Below are 22283 nucleotides of genomic sequence, written 5' to 3' on the forward strand. Positions count from 1 at the left end.
CCTGAAAGATTGCAGTCGTCGGCTTCAACCCCCACGCATATAATGCGGAGGTGCTCGCAAAAAATGCGTGTTCACACTTAACCCAACGTCTTGGTCCTATTAAGGAGGTGATAGCACAGCGAACGAGGCAACCGGACTATAATGCTTTAACACTTTCACTTAGCCATAGGAGTTTGACAGTGGGGCTACTAGATAGCCCCTGGTGGCTCCGCACTCTCCCTATCTCGGGGTGCGTACATGCCTGGCCGGAAAACGGCCCTTTGTTAAGGCGGAGGAATTCTAACATTCCGATAGGTCATCGAGTGGTTGACCAGTCTCACGCTATATCATGACAGTCAGTTTTCGACTTTCTCTACTGAGGTGCTCGTCCGGATGAACCAGGGCACAATCGCAGTAGTTCTCCTGGTGCTGACTTAGCCGATAAAGCGGAACGTAAGGCACCAAAACACAGGAGCCGGGCAAACCCAACATTTGACCAAAGACAATGATTCGGAGCTGATGCATATAAGGCCAAACTCGCGACGCCGAACACTCCCTAAGGTATTCGGTCTTTATGGTATAAACCAGGCCTAAATAGTGCCCTTTGTAAGAAGCCCCTTATGTCCAGGTATGTGCATTATTCTGACGTGGCCACATGCCAAGACGTCGGCATCCTTCTCAATTGTGTTGAGAATTCGAGGGATGTGTATCAACAAGAGACAGTAAAAAAGGTTTACGCATGGTCTTAATCTAAAAAGAATCCTTGGAGCGGGTCCCTACTGCACGTCTGCGCCTGTGTCTCTGTTTTGCCGTATCCTGGACGGGTGTAGCATGATGGTCATCTGTAAAAGGGAGGAACTTTGGTGAAAAAGTTGTCGTGCAAAAAGGTAGTTTTTTAAAGAAACCATGTATAATTAAAAATGAGTAAAAATTGCCACTTGTCTGCGCGCGTTGAGCCCCTTGTATTTGTAATAGGGGTGTGGCCCTCAATCCGGTATGAATTACATGTAGTTGCACCGGACTTGTCTAACCGTGTCCGTGGTCTTGACGACCTATCAAATGCTTTAGTTGGTGAGGCCGTTTTTAGTGTGCGGCTGCTAAGGCGGTCACATTCTTTTCGGCGCGCAAAGATCACTCAATATTCCCGTTCACTGTAATGATGCCACGTGGACCGGGCATCTTGAGCATGAGGGAAGCGTAATGTGGTATTGCATTAAAGCGAGCAAAAGCTTAGCGTCCAAGTAGTGCTTGATAACCACTTTGGAACGGAGCAATGTGGAAGGTTAAATGTTCGCTACGAAAGTTAGGAAGCCGAATATAACCTTTAGTAGCAGGGAGCCCGTGCAGTGAGCCCCTGGGCCTGGCGTTACTCCTTTAAAGGTAGTGTTGCTATGGAGGATTTTCATTGGGTCTATCCCCATTTCGCGGATTGTATCCTGGTATATCAGGTTTAAACTGCTACCACCGTCCATCAGGACTCGTGTGAAGTGGTATCCGTCAATTATTGGATCTAATACCAGGGCAGCACATCCTGCATGCCGGGTACTTGCTGAGTAATCACGATGGTCGAAAGTGATCGTTTGAGACGACCAGTGGCAGGATTTCGCGATGATAGGCCCTTGGGCATATCTTTCTGGGAGTGCCGCTTTGCTTCCCTTGATCACATGTAACACATTGACTATTTTGACTTCTGGTGGAAACTTCTTTTGTTCCCCAGTGTCTTTCTTGAGAGGCTCATCCTTGTCTTCGCTTGGTGTATCCTCCCCCTTGTGTACGGCGTTGAGCTTGTCGGACTGCTTGAAGACCCAACATTCTCTGTGGGTATGATTAGCTGGTTTACCAAGGGTGCTATGGATCTGACATACTTGGTCCAGAATTTTCTTTAGGCTGGACAGTTCGTCTCTGGCGCCTTTAGAGGGCGGCTTTTGCTGACTTGGCCGAGAGCTTTTGAATCCGGCCTTTACTGTCGTGCTCTTCGTGTTGTCTTCTTTATTGCGGCGTTTGTTATTGTTGTTGCGCCGTGATTTCCCGTTTCCATCTCTAGCTTCGGATGTACTGGGGTCGCTGGTGCTGCATCTGGCTAGCCAGCTATCCTCACCCGCGCAAAAGTGGGTCATGAGGTTTGTTAATGCTACCATTGTTCTCGGCTTTTCTTGGCCGAGGTGTCTGGCGAGCCATTCGTCACGGACGCCATGCTTAAAAGCTGCCAAGGCTTCGGCGTCCGAATAATCGACTATTTGGTTCTTTTTAGTAAGAAACCTATTCCAAAGCTTTCAGGCTGACTCTCCGGGCTGTTGAGTTATATGACTCAAATCGTTCACGTCCGGAGGTCGGACATAAGTCCCTTGAAAATTTGCCCGAAAAGCGTCTTCGAGCTTTTCCCAGCTTCCAATGGAGTTTTCGGGGGGGCTTTTAAGCCAGTGCCGAGCTGGCCCTTTGAGTTTGAGGGGTAAGTATTTAATGGAGTGGAGATCGTCTCCTCGAGCCATATGGATGTGGAGGATATAGTCCTCAATCCAGACCCTAGGGTCTGTAGTTCCGTCGTATGCCTCTATGTTTACGGGTTTGAATCCCTCTGGAAATTCATGGTGCAGCACCTCATCGGTGAAACATAGGGGGTGTGTGGCACCCCTGTATCTGGGTGTGCCGTGGTGTTCGGATGTTTGGTGTGTTGCATCGTGTGCTGGAGCGCGCTTGCGCGGTCCATAGATGGATCTAGTTGCTCCGTCCTTTTGATGCGAGCACTTGCGTGGATCGCGTATTGCCTTCTGTGCGGCGTTGCTTGCCGCTCCATGTTGGCCGTGAGGTCGTCTATCCGGCCGGGTGGCCGTTTTAATTTTTGGTTGCGGGGGATCTAAGGCCTCCTCATCGAATTCAGGTAGCAACTTCCGCTTCGGGTAGCTCTTGGTGAGGCGATTACCGCCATACTTCGCTGCTGTGTTGAGTACTTTACTCCATCTGATTTGGAGTGTGTCTTGTGTCGCCTTGAGCCTTTGCTTCTGCCTTTTTAGACTCCTCGCGGTGGCAACAAGCCTTTGATGGGCATTTTGTTGCTCCGGGTGTCTGTCCGGTGTTATGTCCTCCGGACTATTATCCTTGACAGAGTTGGTTTGTTCGGTTTGATTCTCCGTGTTGCCGTGGTCCGGCAGTGGTTCGCCCTGCTCTAACGCTGGGTCTGTATGATCATTATTTCTGTCGAGGCGGGATTTGGGGCGGCGCTTACGCCGCCGCTTTGACTGCTTCTCGAGGGGACAGCCCTTCGTTGCGTCCTTCCGTTCCTCGTCATCGTTTTCCTTTGGTGTGTCTACCATGTATACGTCATGTGATGAGGTGGACGTCCAGTGCCCTATGGGCAGTGGTTCCTCTTCGTCTCCCGCATCGTCATCCATACCGTTGATGTATTCGGAGTCGAAGTCGAGCATGTCGGTTAAGTCATCGATAGTGGCTACTAAGTGGGTGGTGGGTGGGTCATGAATTTCTTCGTCGTCCGCATCCCATTCCTGCCGGACATAGTTCGACCAGGATCCTCCTGATAAGGAGAGAGACCTTAACGAGTTCAGTATGTCGCCAAAGGGCGAGTGCTGAAAAATATCCACGAAGGTAAAATCCATGATCGGCGCCCAATCAGATTCGATAGGAACGGGCACAGGCGGTTCGGAGTCCATGGCCGGAGAAGGATCCGGCAGTTTAACAACACGGCTCTCGTGCAAGGTAAGGTCGATGTTCGGCTCGATCGCCACTGAGGGTAAGGCCTCCGTGGCGGGGTCCATCCACCCGCCCGCGGAAGGCGCAACTGGCTCCGAATTGAGGGTCGGAGCGGCTGCCGGTGAGATCTCCTGAACACTGTCCGATGGTAGAGCTAAATCGTACTCATCATGACCGCGTGACGCACAAGGCCGAGGCTCGAATCCGTCGAAGATCAAGTCTCCGCGGACATCGGCCGTGCAGTTTAAGCTTCCAAACCTGACCTGGTGGCCAGGGGTGTAACTTTCGATCTGCTCTAGATGGCCAAGTGAATTGGCTCGCAGTGCAAAGCCGCCGAACACGAAGATCTGTCCGGGAAGAAAAGGCTCACCCTGAACTGCATCGCTATCGATGATAGTAGGAGACATCAAGCCTAATGGCGACGACACAGAGGAACTCTCAATGAAAGCGCCAATGTCGGTGTCAAAACCGGTGGATCTCGGGTAGGGGGTCCCGAACTGTGCGTCTAGGCCGGATGGTAACAGGAGGCAGGGGACACAATGTTTTACCCAGGTTTGGGCCCTCTTCATGGAGGTAAAACCCTACGTCCTGCTTGATTAATATTGATGATATGGGTAGTACAAGAGTAGATCTACCACGAGATCAGAGAGGCTAAACCCTAGAAGCTAGCCTATAGTATGATTGTATGTTGTCCTATGGACTAAAACCCTCCGGTTTATATAGACACCGGAGAGGTTAGGGTTACACAAGGTCGGTTACAAAGGAGGAGATATACATATCCGTATTTCCTAGCTTGCCTTCCACGCCAAGTAGAGTCCCATCCGGACACGAGACGAAGTCTTCAATCCTGTATCTTCATAGTCTAACAGTCCGGCCAATCGATATAGTCCGGCTGTCCGGAGACCCCCTAATCCAGGATCCCCACACACTCTTTGAGGTTCTATGTGTTGGTTGAATAGATGAATCTGAGATTGTGTGATGCATATCATATAATCATACCCATGGATACTTGAGGTGACATTCGAGTATCTAGGTGACATTAGGGTTTTGGTTGATTTGTGTCTTAAGGTGTTATTCTAGTACGAACTCTAGGGCTGTTTGTGACACTTATAGGAATAGCCCAACGGATTGATTGGGAAGAATAACTTTGAGGTGGTTTCGTACCCTACCATAATCTCTTCGTTTGTTCTCCGCTATTAGTGACTTTGGAGTGACTCTTTATTGCATGCTGAGGGATAGTTATATGATCCAACTATGTGATTATTGTTGAGAGAACTTGCACTAGTGAAAGTATGAACCCTAGGCCTTGTTTCCTAGCATTGCAATACCGTTTGTGCTCACTTTTATCATTAGTTACCTTGCTGTTTTTGTATTTTCATATTACAAAAACCATTATCTACTATCCATATACCACTTGTATCACCATCTCTTTGCCGAACTAGTGCACCTATACAATTACCATTGTATTGGGTGTGTTGGGGACACAAGAGACTCTTTGTTATTTGGTTGCAGGGTTGCTTGAGAGAGACCATATTCATCCTACGCCTCCTACGGATTGATAAACCTTAGGTCATCCACTTGAGGGAAATTTGCTACTGTCCTACAAACCTCTGCACTTGGAGGCCCAACAATGTCTACAAGAAGAAGGTTGTGTAGTAGACATCAGTATCGAGTTGTAATTCTTGAGTTGTAAGTAAATAGAAGTGTGATGATCATCATTATTAGAGCATTGTCCTATGTGAGGAAAGGATGATGGAGACTATGATTCCCCCACAAGTCGGGATGAGACTCCGGACGAAAAAAAGGAAAAAAGAGAGGCCATTAAAAAAGAGAAAGGCCCAAATAGAAAAATGAGTGAAGAAGATAGAAGGGGAAATGCTACTATCCTGTTTTCCACACTTGTGTTTCAAAGTAGCACCATGATCTTCATGATAGAGAGTCTCCTATTTTGTCACTTTCATATACTAGTGGGAATTTTACATTATAGAACTTGGCTTGTATATTCCAATGATGGGCTTCCTCAAAATGCCCTTGGTCTTCGTGAGTAAGCGAGTTGGATGCACACCCACTTAGTGTCTTTTTGAGCTTTCAAATACTTATAGCTCTAGTGCATCCATTCCATGGCAATCCCTACTCACTCACATTGATATCTATTGATGGGCATCTCCATAGCCCGTTGATATGCCTAGTTGATGTGAGACTATCTTCTCCATTTGGTATTCTCCACAACCACCATTCTATCCCACCTATAGTGCTATATTCATGGCTCACGCTCATGTATTGCGTGAAGATTGAATTTTTTTGAGAACATCAAAAGTATGAAACAATTGCTTGGCTTTTCATTCGGGTTGTGCATGATTTAAATATTTTGTGCAATGAAGATAGAGCATAGCCAGACTATATGATTTTGTAGGGATAGCTTTCTTTGGCCATGTTATTTTGAGAAGACATGATTGCTTTATTAGTATGCTTGAAGTATTATTATTTTTATGTCAATATTAAAATTTTGTCTTGAATCTTTCGGATCTAAACATTCCTGCCACAATAAAGAAAATTACATTGATAATTATGTTAGGTAGCTTTCCACATTGAAAATTCTATTTTATCATTTACCTACTCGAGGACGAACATGAATTAAGCTTGGGGAAGCTTGATACGTCTCCAATGTATCTATAATTTTTTATTGTTCGATGCTATTATATTATATGTTTTGGTTGTTTAGTGGGATTTAATATGCTCTTTTATATTAATTTTGGGACTAACCTATTAACCGGAGGCCCAGTGCCAGTGCCAGTGCCAGTTTCTGTTTTTCTGCCTATTTTAGAGTTTTGTAGAAAAGGAATACCAAACGGAATCCAAATGGAATGAAACCTTCGCGATGAAATTTCTTGGACCAAAAGCAAACCAGAAGACTTGGACTGTAGTCTGGAACTCCGTGAGGCGGCCAAGAGGCAGGAGGGCGCACCCAGGGGGGTAGGCGCGCCCCACCCTCGTGGGCTCCACGTAGCTCCACCGACGTACTTCTTCTGCCTATATATACTCTTATACCCTAGATCGATCGCAGAGAGCCACGAAACCACTTCTCCACCACTGCAACCTTATGTACCCGTGAGATCCCATCTTGGGGCCTTTTCCGACGATCTGCTGGAGGGGGATTGATCACGGAGGGCTTCTACATCAACACCATAGCCTCTCCGATGAAGCGTGAGTAGTTTACCACAGACCTTTGGGTCCATAGTTATTACCTAGATGGCTTCTTCTCTCTCTTTGATTCTCAATACAAAGTCCTCCTCGATGTTCTTGGAGATCTATTCGATGTAATACTCTTTTGTGGTGTGTTTTCCGAGATCCGATAAATTATGGGTTTATGAACAAGAGTATCTATGAATATTATTTGGTTCTTCTCTGAATTCTTATATGCATGATTTGATATCTTTGCAAGTCTCTTCAAATTATCGGTTTAGTTTGGCCTACTAGATTGATCTTTCTTCCAATGGGAGAAGTGATTAGCTTTGGGTTCAATCTTGCGGTGTCCTTTGCCAGTGACAGTAGGGGTAGCAAGGCACATATTGTATTGTTTCCATCGAGGATAAAAAGATGGGGTTTATATCATATTGTTTGAGTTTATCCCTCTACATCATGTCATCTTTCTTAAAGCGTTACTCTGTTCATATGAACTTAATACTCTAGATGCATGCTGGATAGCGGTCGATGTGTGGAGTAATAGTAGTAGATGCAGAATCGTTTCGATCTACTTGACACGGACATGATGCCTATATTCATGATCATTGCCTAGATATTCTCATAACTATGCACTTTTCTATCAGTTGCTCGGCAGTAATTTGTTCACCCACCATAATACATGCTATCTTGAGAGAAGCCACTAGTAAAACCTATTGCCCCCTGGTCTCTTTCTTATTATATTGCATCTCTTTTATTTACATCGCATCTTGTTCAATATTTTGCAATCTTTACTTTCCAATCTATACAACAAAAATACCAAAAATATTTACTTTACTATCTCTATCAGATCTCACTTTTGCGAGTGACCGTGAAGGGATTGGCAACCCCTTTATAGCGTTTGTGCAGGTACTAGGTGACTTGTGCGTTGTCTCCTACTGAATTGATACCTTGGTTCTCAAAAACTGAGGGAAATACTTACGCTACTTTGCTGCATCACCCTTTCCTCTTCAAGGGAAAACCAACGTATGCTCAAGAGGTAGCAGCCACATGAATGGGTTTTCCTTCCCGTCATCTCGTGGCTCGCGTGCTCGCCCTAGCCACACCTCGCTTGCAACTTCCTCATCAACTAGTAGAATATTTAAACTAGCGCCTCCCAATTAAGTCCGAGGAGCCGGAAAATCCTGGCGCGACATTGGGAACTATGCAATATGGCTCTATAAGTAAAGTGCTATTATGCTACTACTCTGTAGCTTGTGGCGTTGCACACATGGACTTCACTCCATTATCAACTCTATAAAAGAAATTCCTCTTGACATGATTTTTTATGTTTTGAAATGGAGGCAAAAGCTTTGCCTCATCTCATTCATAAACAAGGAACTACTAACAAAGTTCGACGAGATCCATTACACCTCCACAAATGGAAGTGAAAAGCCTAGTCTTGCTGTATCAAATAACTCAAATGTTCTTCCCTCGCAGTAACCGTCGCTGATAAATAGGCTGCTAGTGTGTGCGTGAGAGGACCGGCTGAGTAGGCCAGCTACGCGCTTGAATAGAGCACCGAGAGTACCCACTACGCAGGTGTACTTTCCCTGCATTGATAGTACAGCGATGGTTCTAGAGAACGGTACTACCCTCCACTTCCAACTGTAGCTCATTGGCCCTGAGATTCAAGAATTCAAAACTGGTGCACTATACTAGACATACAGTACATTGCACTACTAGTTGAGAAAGTAGTACTAGTACTGCTACAGTATGAGTACGTAGTAAATAATAGACTCACTCCTTCGCTAAGGAACGATCGAGGAGCTACAGTTGGAAGGGACGAGACCTTGCGGTTACTATGCTCTTATCTCCTCCTCGCCAGTTCCCCTCCCCCCGAAGAGAAGGCAGTTCGTCGCTGCTCCCATGGATTCACCAGGAGGTTCTCCTCCTAGTCGGGGCTTGGAGACCTTGGATGATGATCCTCTCAGAGAAATCGCACGCCGCTCCAACGTCCTCATCGGCGCAAGACTCTGAGCTTCCTGCACCAACTTTTTCAAGACAGTGCTTAAACAAGCTTAGGAAAAGGCCATGCTTGTTGGTCTTCCATGCGTCCTCAAGGAGATGGTTCTTCTCTGGGACAATCCTCCGAACAGTCCACCGCTCCCTGGCCATGGTTGCACGTTGACTCCGCTAGAATTGCCGACGTTGAGGTAGTCAGATTTTGCCCGATGATTAGGTCAGTCATGGAGTTTGATCATGTAGTACTTAGTTATTCCATTTCCATCCCGTAATTTCTCCGCTGCCCACAGTATTATATATAGGTCTGGGTCGGTGCCAATGAAGATTGGCTTGCATACCTCCGGCCGGATAACACCATCATTTTGCACAACATCCACAACAGTGCAGACGGTTCCCGTAGACCACTTCTCCACTATTGGGATCGGCCTTCCGGACTGGCTGGGCTTGAATGCATATGATGATGCCTACATGAGATGGAGGAAGATAGCAATTGCAGACCCGCCGACAAAGCGATGCGGCTACGACGATTACTATCTCATCGCGGTGTTTGACATAAGGATTGCCATCGATGCAAGAGGCAGTAACGGCAGAGGCTGGCGCATGTTGTCCGCGACATATTTGTACCCCTACATGTTCAAAGACGCCATGCGCCATCTACGCCACATCTTCGCAGTGACAAGCCAGGGGACTTGTTTCATCTGGTTGCCATCCTATGGTGCGGGAGATTACAAACAGAATGCACAAATCATCATTTGCATCCCTAACGGTACTCCATTATTTTGCAGGGACCAGTCATCCCCCGATCAAAATAAGATTGCCGATCCTGGATGTGCATTTGCATCCGTGATTTGATCTAACCTGGAACCTTGTAGCTGACTTTGGCATATTGGGATCAACTATCTTAGTTGTCGTTCCCCATGGTACCACTGATGTGCAACATGGTCACACAATCTACCACGATTGGACCGTCACCATCTACCCAGGTATTCCATTTAGTATTATATTTTTTTAACCCTCTCGTCTTGTCTTTCATTGTTGTACTACTTACTAGTACTAGTACTTTTTACCTTGGAGGACGCGTATAGCTAGCTAGGCCCTTGAAGACTTGAACCCACTAGCTGCCTCCATTTTTGTTTTTCCATGTCTTACTATCTCATCCATGTAGCCAAGAGTGGTTATATATAATAAGCCGGTTATTTTACTTCCTCTAAACCGGAGTAGTACTATTTGCTGCACCATATTACTGACCACCATATTTGAGCACAACATTATTATTCATGGACCTTGACTATGTATGTCACCATGTGTTTAGATTTGAGATGTCGTGTGTACCAGATGAATGGCGCCGAGTTCGACCCCCGTGATGCTACGTGGGTGCCGAGGAACACTCTTGGAGAGTACTCGCTTTTCATTGGGGACAACTACCCCATTGTGAAGCGGATGCCACCTTCCGTGCACGACATTGAAGGCCTGCCGTTTATGAAGCATGGTTGTGTCTTCAGTGCGCACCGCCGGATGAACGACATCCTGGGACACGCTATCCCTGATTTATGCCACTTCAGCTTGGATGAGTCTCCATCGTGTGGAACCAGACTAGAAAGCTGCGACAATGATTCCCGTTGCCCACCGCTATGGGTCATGCCATCCATGAAGAACACCTGGGACTGGAACCTGGAGGAGGACATGTAGCCCATCTATACCGTGTAAGTGGAGTATGGTAAATTGTGAATGGTAGCGCTGTGAATATATGTAGACTAGTCGTGCACAAATTTATCACATGAATTGGAGATGAACTTGTGTGGCATACTGGCATTTGTCCTTTAGAATTTATTACTAGTAAATGTGTTATGTGTACGTGCAACTTGTGTGGTTGATGCACGGGCTCCAACACGCTCTTTGAGAAAAAAAGGTGGCACAACTTTGGATATAGGTGACATGGCGGCATCATAGAGTAGCATCGTTCGCTATAGTTGTAGTATACTCCTACTAGGACGAAAAATCCTATAAAACCTTGCGCTTGGCTCTTTGCCTCTTCAGGAGGTTCAATAGTTCGTACTCGTGTGAACCTTGCACTTGACTCTTCGCCTCGTCGGAAGGTCCAACAATGATGATACTATAGTGCAATATGGTTCTGGCAATGTGACACCAATTGAACTGCCGCACGTCCACCACGAAGGCGAGGGCGAGGGAGAGGGAGAGGGCGCTGTAGTCAAAACCCTCTCCTCATCCTGCGAGCCACTGCACGCGTTGGCGAGGGAGAGGCGTAGTAAGCAAGCTTCTCCTCGTTCGGCGAGTTGACGGGACACATCAAAGCAGTACTAGTACTAGTACATGATGCGTCCTTTCCGGTTAATTTGGCTTAATTTGAAATGAGAAAAATACACTGGCGGTCAATGTATGTAACAATACGCTCTTTACGGTCACTATATATAGTTTTGCGGTGATTATACGATCACTAGCTCATCGTAGAGCACCGTATTGCAACCTACTAACCGGCCACATAGTCGACGTGGCACTTTCTTGACTGGTTAAATTGTCACCTAGTTCTGGGTCCCACCTGTCAGTTGGCAGAGCAAAGAATATCAGTTAAGCAAAACTTTATGCAGGCGCGATAGGAGTCCAACCCTTGCGCGCGAACCACCCTGGCTGTGTATGTGAGTGCATGCACGTGTGCTCCCTTGGTCTTCCAGCAAAGAGTGTACATCAGCTAAAAAACAAAGAGTGTACATCTACACTTCCAATGCATTTAGCCTTTAATCTAAATCGACATTGATTGACTAATGCACCAACTTGTGTTCTACCTATAGGCTACATGTCTACCCTTAATTACAGCATGCACCAACCATCATTTAATATTCTTCTCTCAATGGTCACATTCACACATAAGTCTGCTACTTTTGGGCGTTAATTATTCCCTGGTCAATGTGTAAATCTCTAAATGTACAATCTTTCACAGACATAGGGAGTAGGTTGAGCACTTGAGCATGAGCGTGTGTTGCGTCGTGTGCTGTGTGTCGCATGGGTGCGTGAGTGTTGCGTGCGTCCATGTGTACATGTAAGTGTTGCATGTTACATGCATGAGGCTTTTACTCCCTCCCATTGACATGTTCATATTTCAAGCTTCCTCTATTCCCTCCATATGGTGATACTCCCTCTGTTCCCAAATACGGAGTATAAGCCTCCCTCTGTTCCCAAACACGGAGTATTTGTCTTTCTAGATATTTCAACAAGTGACTACGTACGAAGAAAAATTAGTGAACCTACACTCTAAAATATGTATACATACATCCGTATGTTGTAATCCATTTGAATGTCTAAAAAGACTATATTTAGGAATGAAGGGAGTAGCAAATAAACATTAAGTTATCTTGTTTTTCCCTCCTTATTCACATGGATGGAGGGAGTAGATGGTCGAAGTTTGACACAAAACTAATGCATTGGTAAACATAAATTTTTGAGTAAAACGAGTGCATTAATTGAGTGTTTTTGCAAACGACAAATATTATTCCACCACTCATCATCGACCTTGGTTGATGAGATTTTTCAATTGAGCCATATAAACCAGAAAGGAGGTAGTACTAGTACTCCTACATTATTGGCGCCGGGTGCCTTGGCCAATGTTTCATCTTATTGGACAGGATGAGCATACATGCATAGGGATACTGTAGATAGGAAGTATTCACGATCCATGATTCCCCATCTCGGTCAGAGAGAACTATTCAACTAGTCTTCACAGTGAAATGACAATACACGCTGCAGCAAATGGGGAACTTAATTAATAAGCCGAACGAGTGTGTTTGTGTTACTAAGTTAGCCTTACCCAGTACTACCATCATGTTTGCCAGTGGAGCACGCTTCCACAAATACGCCTACGCACCTATCTCCTCCATTAACTCTTTACACTCCGAAGGATGGTATATCCTGGTAGTAGTACTAGTAGAATTGAGATTTAATGCACTTTCTTCCCCGCCTTTCACTCTTCTTCCTCCTCTCTTCCCCAACGTCGGTCGCACACCATTTCCCCCCGCTCACTGCTCGCCCGCCCGCGCCATCTTCCTTGGTAGCTCACGCGTGCCATATCCCCCCGCTCACTGCTCGGCCACACTTGCCGTCTTCTTCGCTCACCCGCCCGAATCCACTTCCCCGCTGGCTCGCAGGCACCGAAAACCCCAATCACTCAGCGCCCTAAAATACCCTATGGCAGAACTGACTGACACGCAGAGCCGCAATTGGAATTCCCTCCCCGATGTTCTCTTGGAGCAGATCTGTAATCGTATGGACATGCTCAGCACCGTCCGTCTGGCCACATTCTCGGTGTCTTTCTACCGTCTACTCGTCTGCAACCGGACGGCTCTTTTCAAGACACCCTGCATGCTGATGCCCGATCCTCGCAGGTGGCCCAGACACCGACTTGACGATCCTACGGAGGTTGCCGTGGTGCCCCTCGACATGCTACCACTACCTGTCCACCTGTCCTTCATGCACGGCCACTACTGGGCGGGCATGAAGGCCAACTTCATGATCCTCATCCACCAATCCGGTAGTCCGTGGGATCTCATGGATATCTACACCCAGCGAGAGATCACCCTTCTATCATTGGATACCGCCGCCATCGAGCCTCGCGGCCCGCCGGACACTCCGGCCTAGTACGCATGAGACGCGTCGAGCTTTTGGCTCGACCTCTGTTTGCTGAAAGTTGTAATCTGCGAAGTGCCCACACCATCAGAAGACTACATGGATTAAATCTCATTGCCTTGTTCAACATGGGATTAGTCTATCTGGAATCCGGTTGCCATACATGGTTATGGCTCATCGTCAATCCTGTTGAGGCAACATTTCTGTCTAATGATATAGTGCACGATGGCATCGTTTACGCGGTTGACGCACAGATTGGCTGCCTATAATGGTGGACTCTATCGTCTTGTAATTGTTCTATCTCATCTCATCTTTACCTTATGAATACGATTGCATGTTCATTGTTACAAATTTAGAATAGACAATATGTCTATAACCACATTATTGCTATATGTTCCTCTCATTTTCTAGATTTTTATGACCACACATGTATTGTTAGAGTTGATATGAGAACAATTGGCATCTAATGATTGTTAGAATAGATATTATGAGCATAACCTCATGATTGCTATATGTTACTCTCATTTCCAAGATTTTTATAACAACGCTTGTTATTGCTTAGAGTTGATATGAGAAACAGTAGTAAGTGCTATGGTAGAATATGAGTAGGCCCTGTCATAGCTATTTTCCTCTCATTGTTACATGATGTTTGAACCATGACATATTGCTAGAATATGAAAGCCATTGGCTTATTCTTTTAACTTGGGGTATGATTATGACCACGGCATTGCAATTCTCTGTCTATGATATGTGTCACTGTTATAATAATCTTAATTCCACACATACTCTGAACATGATTGTTTATTTTTGTCCTTTTGGTCTCAAATTTGAATTGTTGCCGCAGACGCAGATGCGCTGGCCTTTATGATTCTAGGACCTGGAATCATACCAGCCGATGGGTGGTGGTTTATCGCCTGTTCAGCTGACGGTGGTCATTTGATGCTCATTCACATATACCAAATTGACCAAACCATTACATCATACGACATGCAGTACAATGCCTGGGGCATTTGTGACATTGATGGCTACTATTGCTTCATGTTCGAGAAAGATCCCAGCTCCGTTGGGCCAGGCATATTCAACTAGAGGCGAGTTTACAACCTCGGCAACCACTCCATGTTCCTCGGTCTCAATTATCCGATCATCCAACCAATCATCGATCATATCACCGGCGATGATTACCGTGCTATGCAACTTCCATTCGCCAGGGGGAACTATGTTTACACATCATACCATGGGTTTCATGAATCACCATATCCAGAGATTCGTCAACACAGCTTGTTGCCAGGTAATCTTAAGTGTGTGAAAGCACTACACCACAACAATCAAAGCGGTGTCAAACAGTTTGTCGGCATAGGTCACCTAAGGCGACACATTTAGTGTCGGGAAAGACCTTTGCCGATAGAAAGGAGCTGACGCCTATAGTCCTGCCGGGAAAGGTATTTGCCGACAGATAAATCTCTGTCACAGATATTCTGACGGTGTTGGTGAGGTCTACGGTGACGGACATTTCTATAGTGATAGACTATTATATGCCGACAGATCATCTGAAAGTATGATATGCCGATAGATAGTGCAACGTCCGTTGCTTCGCCGACAGTTTGTCTGTCAGTGTGTTATGCCAACAGATTGTGCAATGCTCAATACTTCTGCCGACACATTTGCTGTGAGGGTTCTACATTTCAATAGAAATGCAACTGCACCATATTTTGAATGAATTTACATTCGTAATATTCAATTCATATTTATGCAATACATACACAAGCAATTGGGCTCTTCTATTCATTCAACATATATAGAAGATTCACAAGTTTTCTTCACTCAAGTTAACTACAACCATCAAGGAGATACATGTATCATCATACAAGTCGTGGCCTATTGCAAAATATGATAGCCAATGTTTCTAAGAGGCAAGTGTTTGACCACTCGACCACTATATAATATTATCAAAAAGACCAAATCTTCGGTCACCAAGCCAGCACCATGAGGACATTATTCGGTCAACCTGGGGACTTGCTACTGTCTGTTTCTTGTCACTGAAAAAAGAAGTGATATGTTTCAGCAATCTTAGAAATAGTAGAATTTATTCAAAATTGTGAGTCGCCCTTGAGTCAAAAGATCAATGAAAGAAATAGAAGATACGGAACAGATTGGCAGCAGTTCTAGAAATAACAAACAATCATATATGCACTTGTAGGACAGACTGGGATTATGTTGCGGTTCATGCATGCCACAAAAAATGTGTAGTATACAATAGGGGTTTGCATATATTACAATCTGCTATGGTTAAAAATCTGAACCTGAACGTATGATGCTACATCACCTATGTTTCTCTAAAATAAAGAGCCAAGTGTAATCCCAATTTGTGGTACTGAATAAATATGCTACCCTGAAAAATATTGGTCAATTTTTATTGTGGCTGATCTCAAATAGATAGCAAGCTTCAGTATAGCTAGTAGGAAATGCAGACTTATCAAGGTTTTCGAGACGATGAGTCGTTCCCGGGTTGCGAGGTCGAGCATGGCCGATCGACTAGTCTCGACTAGTTGAGGGGTTAGAGTCAAACCTGGCCGTGCGATCGATGACTAGTCGCGCGACTTAAAAACAGTGAAACTTATGATCATTTGTATTGCGGCTTATTAATTTGAACAAAAATGCATGAAAAACACTCGCATAGAGAGCAGCAGCACACAAGATATAAGCTAAGAAGCATGCATACGGGGATGGAGACATGGCGATACACATTAGGGGACATGGGATACAACATTTTCCAAAACAGCAATTAGGGGATACGACAAGTATATATATAATAAAATAAAAATATGCTATGTAATATAGAATTAAGACAAAAAATGAGAAGATATAATACATCCCCATTTGTCGTCTCCTTTTTCATGTGCTTAACTGATCCTCCAGACCCAAGCGATTGATCCTCCCAGATGCTATACTACCTAACATCAAGCAACCAAGCAGCAATCATTCATGTGTAGCAAGCAGCAGCAGCAAAAGCGTTCAATAAAGCAAGCAGCCGAGCACAAGACTGGGTGTCATTCTTGCTGGAATAATATTCACATGAATGTGCTTGCAAACTAAACCATACATTTTCTGCTAGATTCGATGATCAAGGCTCGAGACTTGATACTATCTGCATGATAATCAGGTGCTGCTACACATAAAAACATAGAAACCAAATATTCAATGTTCTTCCATAACCCAGATTTAGTATCACCATATTGTGCCCTTAATTATTTGAAGGAAAGTAGGTATTGTGATAATCTGATGCATCCAATGTTCATAGTGACATTACAAACTGTACAGTATGTGTTAAGTTGTGAAGCATCAAACCTGGCAAGAAAATGGAAAGGATACTTGAAAGAAAAACAATAGTGTTTAGTTCAAACTTTAGACCCTTTTCCCCATTCTAATCATATTTCTTTCTGAACCAAGCATGACACTATTGTTCACAAATATATAGCAGTGAAGCACACAATGCCCTTTCTCCAAATATAAAATAACATTCAATCTCTGATAGCACACATAGCAGTGAAGCTGTGAAGTAAACAATTTGTTTTTACATAAAACCACATTAGAAGTGTCATATCACAGGAAAAGTTCACAAGCATAATACCTAATATCACATACGAAAAGTCATCTAAATTAGAAGTTCCTCGTCGCCATCTTTGTGCTACAATCTCTGAGGGTGTTTCCACATTTTCGCTTGCTTGAGGAAATGCCAGTTGCTGCATCAAGTTGTTTCTGCAAAAACAGAGCAAATGAGGCACCCCAAGTTATTTCTACAATGAACTCAGTTCAACCTATACTTGTCGTCAATTGACATTTAATCACATGCACATCATTACTTAAAAAAACATGATGCATGGTACATGTGACTTACAATTAGGGCCTCTGCTTAGTGTGGGAGAAACTCCAGTTTTACATGTATGTTCTTTGACAAATATGTCTTCTCTCTGCGGGTCGTAGACAAGTTCCTCAACCTGCAGCAAATTTATTTAACAGTAATTAAAAATAAAGAATTTCAAAAAGAAAGAAAAAACATTGTCACTGATGAGCTGACTATTGAAAATAAACTTGTTGTAGGCTTGTAGGACTTGCACCAGAACCACAGAACCACAAAAAGGACAGCCATGTTAAAAACAAACAATTGGGTGTTGCATACTTTTATTCTAGAGAATTCAGATAAGCAGTTATCAAGAATATAGCTGTCATTAGCAGTGACCTAGTTTAGATTGGGGTGTGTGTGGTGCGATAGAGAGGGGTCAATGGTAGAACTAAATTCCTGCAAGGCCATATGTTTTAATCAAACTTTAACATTCATACAGAAAACCAAGAAACCGTATTTCAATACAAAAACCAAATGAACCTTTCCAAGTTGAATAATGAGCTGTACGATGGGCACCAGATTATGACTCGCAATGTTCAAGTTCTTCTTGGTGTGGGTGAAATATATACTGGATCTCCCCAGAGAAATTAACTAAATACTTAATTTACTTCTAATTATAAAACGAGAAACGAATTTGTTGACCCTCTGAAATTCTCCAAACTCTAACGAATCACCAGATCTGTTTTAGTTCATCATCATGGAACCAGCCGGATCTCGAAGCGCTCACATTCATAGGGAAACAAGCAGTAACATAAGAAAACAGAAGGAAAAACGGACGCTCAATCTTACCTGTAGGCTGCAGCTGCTGGACTTAGAGGCGGGGCAAGACGGGGGTCGCCGGTCGTTGAGGTCGATACCATGGGCTGCTGGATGTAAGTTACTGAAGAAATGGCCGGAGCTGGGAGAGGCGGCGACGAGAGCGAACCAGCGGGCGTGACGCCCGCCAGGTGAGCAGATAGCCCAGCGGCACCTCAAGCTGCGGATGGTGGGGAGGCACAGCAGATTTGACAGGAGCTTCTGAATTCAACACCGGGGGTGGGAGGGGCAGCGGCGCGACCGTATCGGCCGAGCGCACGGAGGTGGCGGCGGCGGTGGCTAGGTGGGGATTTTAGTTAGGTATGTCTGTCCGTGAGGTAGACAATGTGTGTGCGTGAGGAAGGGGGGCTTGCAAAATATCTGGATTTTGGGCCTCGGGAGCGCGAGGCTCTTGGCACTTGTATTTTGGGCTCTGGCGCGTGAAGGGAAGAAATATGTGGGCCTGGTATAAGAAACGCCGACACATTTTCTATCGAGTTGAACTGCCGACACACATTCTACCACTGAAGGTTGTATGTGCCGACAGAAATTACGTTGGTAGCGTGTGAGGTATTACCGACAGATAATGTGTCAAAAGGATGTATAATACTGACAATTGGTGTGCTGGTATAGTTTGGAACAAAAAGAGTGTCGGTGTTGTACACTTTTACCAACAGATGCATGTCGCTGTTGTGGTGTCGTGGTGTTGTGAAGGCATCAAGCTTCCATGCGATGGATGGATTTTGCAAACCCGACATGTGGTGATGTGGTTCATGCCAACAGCAAATATGCACAACTTGATTCGTACTGATATCTAGACCAAGCCATGTATCCTGCTGCTGTAGCACGACCCTCTTTTGTTAAATATTATGTACTGTTGTTAGTTCGAAGCACTCCTCTGGTTTGAAGGATAGATACTTTTCTGGGATCAAGTGCATCCTAACTCACCTGCATAGTATATATATATATATATATATATCAATTAGGCTTCAAGTGCGTACTTGTTAGTTAAACCTATGGTTAAAATGTGACACTAAATATGACTAGTAAGTAGTACAGTAGCAGTACTAGTATACGTCGGTCAAATTATTCATCATGCCCACACATTGAATTGACGTGACAACACGTTGTGCGTGAGGTGACATGTAACGCCCTCGATGCGGCTATATCTCCCACGTGTCGAAGAACGACTTAGAGGCATAACCGCATTGAAAGCAATGACAAGGCAACAACAGCGAATAATTGGAGGACACCTGGCACATCGGTCACGGGGCGTTACAACACTCCACCACTACGACAGGATCTCGTCCCGAGATCTAGAATGGCACCGGAGGGAAAACGAAAGAGAAAGAGAAGAGGTAAAACTAAGTTGCTTCTTTGACAAACGAGTGAAACCATGAACCTTGAAGAGGTTATGCCATTCCGAGAAAAGAATACAACGGAGATAAATGAAGTTGAAAGCACTCCGTTAGCAAAGAGGAACAAGGAAGAACAACTTTGGGCAGCACTTCGGTCCAGAAGGGATGCAAGGCTTGATAAGGCGAAAAGAACTTGAGCACAAAGGACAGAACACTCCGGTTAAATGGATAAGCAAAAGAAAGAAGCATGATCTTGACAAAATAAAATGATGGACTGAAAAGAGCAACGTCATAACGCCTCCAGAGGAAAAGTAAGAATGGAATGGGATGAACAAAGGGAAACAAGATCTCGAGGGAGCATGCTTACAACCAAAGCTAGAACGGAGTTGTTGGAAAACCCACAACGAAAAGGGTAAACTTGATATGGTCTTATGGGATACATCTCGCTCAACTCACCGGGACACTGCCACAACCCCTAAATGATAGGAGGCACCAAGAACAATGTTCTCGTCACAAAACCATCGGAACGATTCCAAGATACCCGCGTGATCCTAAATTTTTTTTAGTGAAATTTGAGAAGAGAAGAGTCAAAACTCTACGTCAAGATGCCTTACCAGAGCGATGAAGGGACTGGGGAGTAAAAAGAATTCCTAAACTCTCCGATATATAATTCCTAAAAGACTCAAAACATTTTCTAGACTCAACAACGGCTGCTAAAAACGATCAAGCAGTGGGGGCTCCTAAGGTCGGGGAAGGCTCTGATTACCAACTTGTAATGCCCTCGATGTGGCTATATCTCCCACGTGTCAAAGCACGACTTAGAGGCATAACCGCATTGAAAGCAATGACAAGGCAACAACAGCGAATAACTGGAGGACACCTGGCACATCGGTCACGGGGCGTTACATGACACAAGAATCCCGGCGGCGTGTTCGGGTATTGTGGACTTCAAATATGGAGTACCACTTATCTGTTGAAATCTTTCATCATTCACTTTAAATAGTCGATTGATCATACATTGAGTACCATATAATTGGAATTAACCGATGCAAGTCCAAGAAGGATTGGCTGGTCCTGCTGGCTGGTGTCAAGTTCGATCCCACATATCAGGAGCTGATCGAGCACCTTGAAGCCAAAGTGAGTGATGACAGTGCGAGATCTCACCCTCTCATCGATTTGTTCATACCAACCATCGACAAACGAGCACGACCTATGCTACACCCATCGTGAGAAACTTCCAGGTAAGACATCGATCGACCGTCTACTTGCACAAACATATTCCTTTGTTTATAGCTCTATTTTTCTTTTTAGATGCAGACCTAGTGAAGCAATTACAATTTGACAGTTAATAAAAAGTGAAACAAGTGACTGCAACATGCCAAAGATGTTATGAAAATGCCAACTACATACACTAAAACATGTATTCCACAATACTGCATGTATCACTCTGAGTGGCCCAAGCAAGCATTTCTTCCAGCGCAATTCCAGGGCTGTCAAAAGGGGCACATGGACGCATCGCAAGATACAGTCGGAGGTTGGCATGCATGCGATGTGGCACAAGACCAGCAATACCTCGCCAGTGATGGCAACGGCCGGCAGACGAGCAGCAAAAAGGTTCTGGTGCTGCACACCAACGAGAACTTCGACCAACAGAGGACCAACTGGGTGATGCACCAGTATCACCTCGGGCCCTGGAGCAAGAGAAGGAGCGGGAGCTGGTCCTCTGCAAGATTTTCTTCCAGACAAACACTAGGGCCATGAGTAAAAAGATTATAAGTTAGTTTGGTATTGGTACTTGTACTACCTTGTCGTCCGCAAGTTGGTATTGTTGTTAACGATCTTTCGGTATGAACTTGGCATTTGCTTCCAACCATCATGCTGAGGGGCGACGTGGATATAAAGCTGAATCATTTGTTTCGAAATGAATTTTCAGGCACCTGATTTTTATTTGATGGGTAGCATAAGCACCCGTTGTTCGAATTCCTAGCTCTCCAAATTTTTCGAAACAAGTGCATGCACTTATTATCACGATGAAAAAACAATATTCCCAGTTATCAGTTTGTACTTGCAGAATTCTCTCATTTATGGAGCAGGTATATTGTTTTTTCAGGTCGAGCAAGTTTCAACTGGGCTGTAGACTGCCCAGGCTTGGTTTTGTTTTTAACAGGCCCAGCCCATGACGACAACGGGGCACAAAGATCCACCAGGTATCTACTGGCCTCTAGCCCGCCAGCGTTAATTATATTTTGTCTTACAACATTCGCAGGCAGTTTTTTTACTAAATCAAACTCACAGCCCAGTTCTATTTTCCTCTTGAAATGTCATGTCCTACTTCCATTTTCTGCTCTCTACTTATAGTTTTACTAGTTCATATACACGTATCATTATATTGAAAATACATGAAGTTCCCTTTTCATATTTACATCTTTATTTTTGTTGTTGTTTTCCCTCCCAGCGCTGATTTTTTTACCACTAGTTGAAAGTGTGTTATATCGACTAGTGGGGGGGGGTGAATAGGCGATTTTTATGAAATTCTTCACTAAGGAATTTGCCGGTGAGGAAATTCCTTAGCGAAGAACTACTAGCAGTGGAATAAGTACTCAAAAGTAAACATAACAGAATACAAGCATAGTCATCATGATGAAATGAAGACAGGCACAGAGTACAGGAAGCGTAATCACAGGATAACACAGGATGAAGACAAACAGACTGAAGAAATTGAACTG

At 44.6% G+C, this 22283-nt stretch overlaps 1 long non-coding RNA gene across 1 annotated transcript; it reads right to left on the minus strand.

The window, feature by feature from the left end:
- Positions 1 to 15260: 15260 nt before the first annotated feature.
- On the minus strand, positions 15261 to 18581 carry LOC125508227. The gene is made up of 5 exons (XR_007283277.1): positions 18194 to 18581; positions 17399 to 17498; positions 17132 to 17259; positions 16373 to 16454; positions 15261 to 15539 (listed from the first exon to the last, which is right to left on the minus strand). It is a non-coding gene; the product is annotated as an uncharacterized LOC125508227 (long non-coding RNA).
- Between the last annotated feature and the right edge of the window lie 3702 nt (positions 18582 to 22283).

Source organism: Triticum urartu, chromosome 5 (assembly GCF_003073215.2).
Source record: "Triticum urartu cultivar G1812 chromosome 5, Tu2.1, whole genome shotgun sequence".
NCBI classification, from domain to species: Eukaryota; Viridiplantae; Streptophyta; class Magnoliopsida; order Poales; family Poaceae; genus Triticum; species Triticum urartu.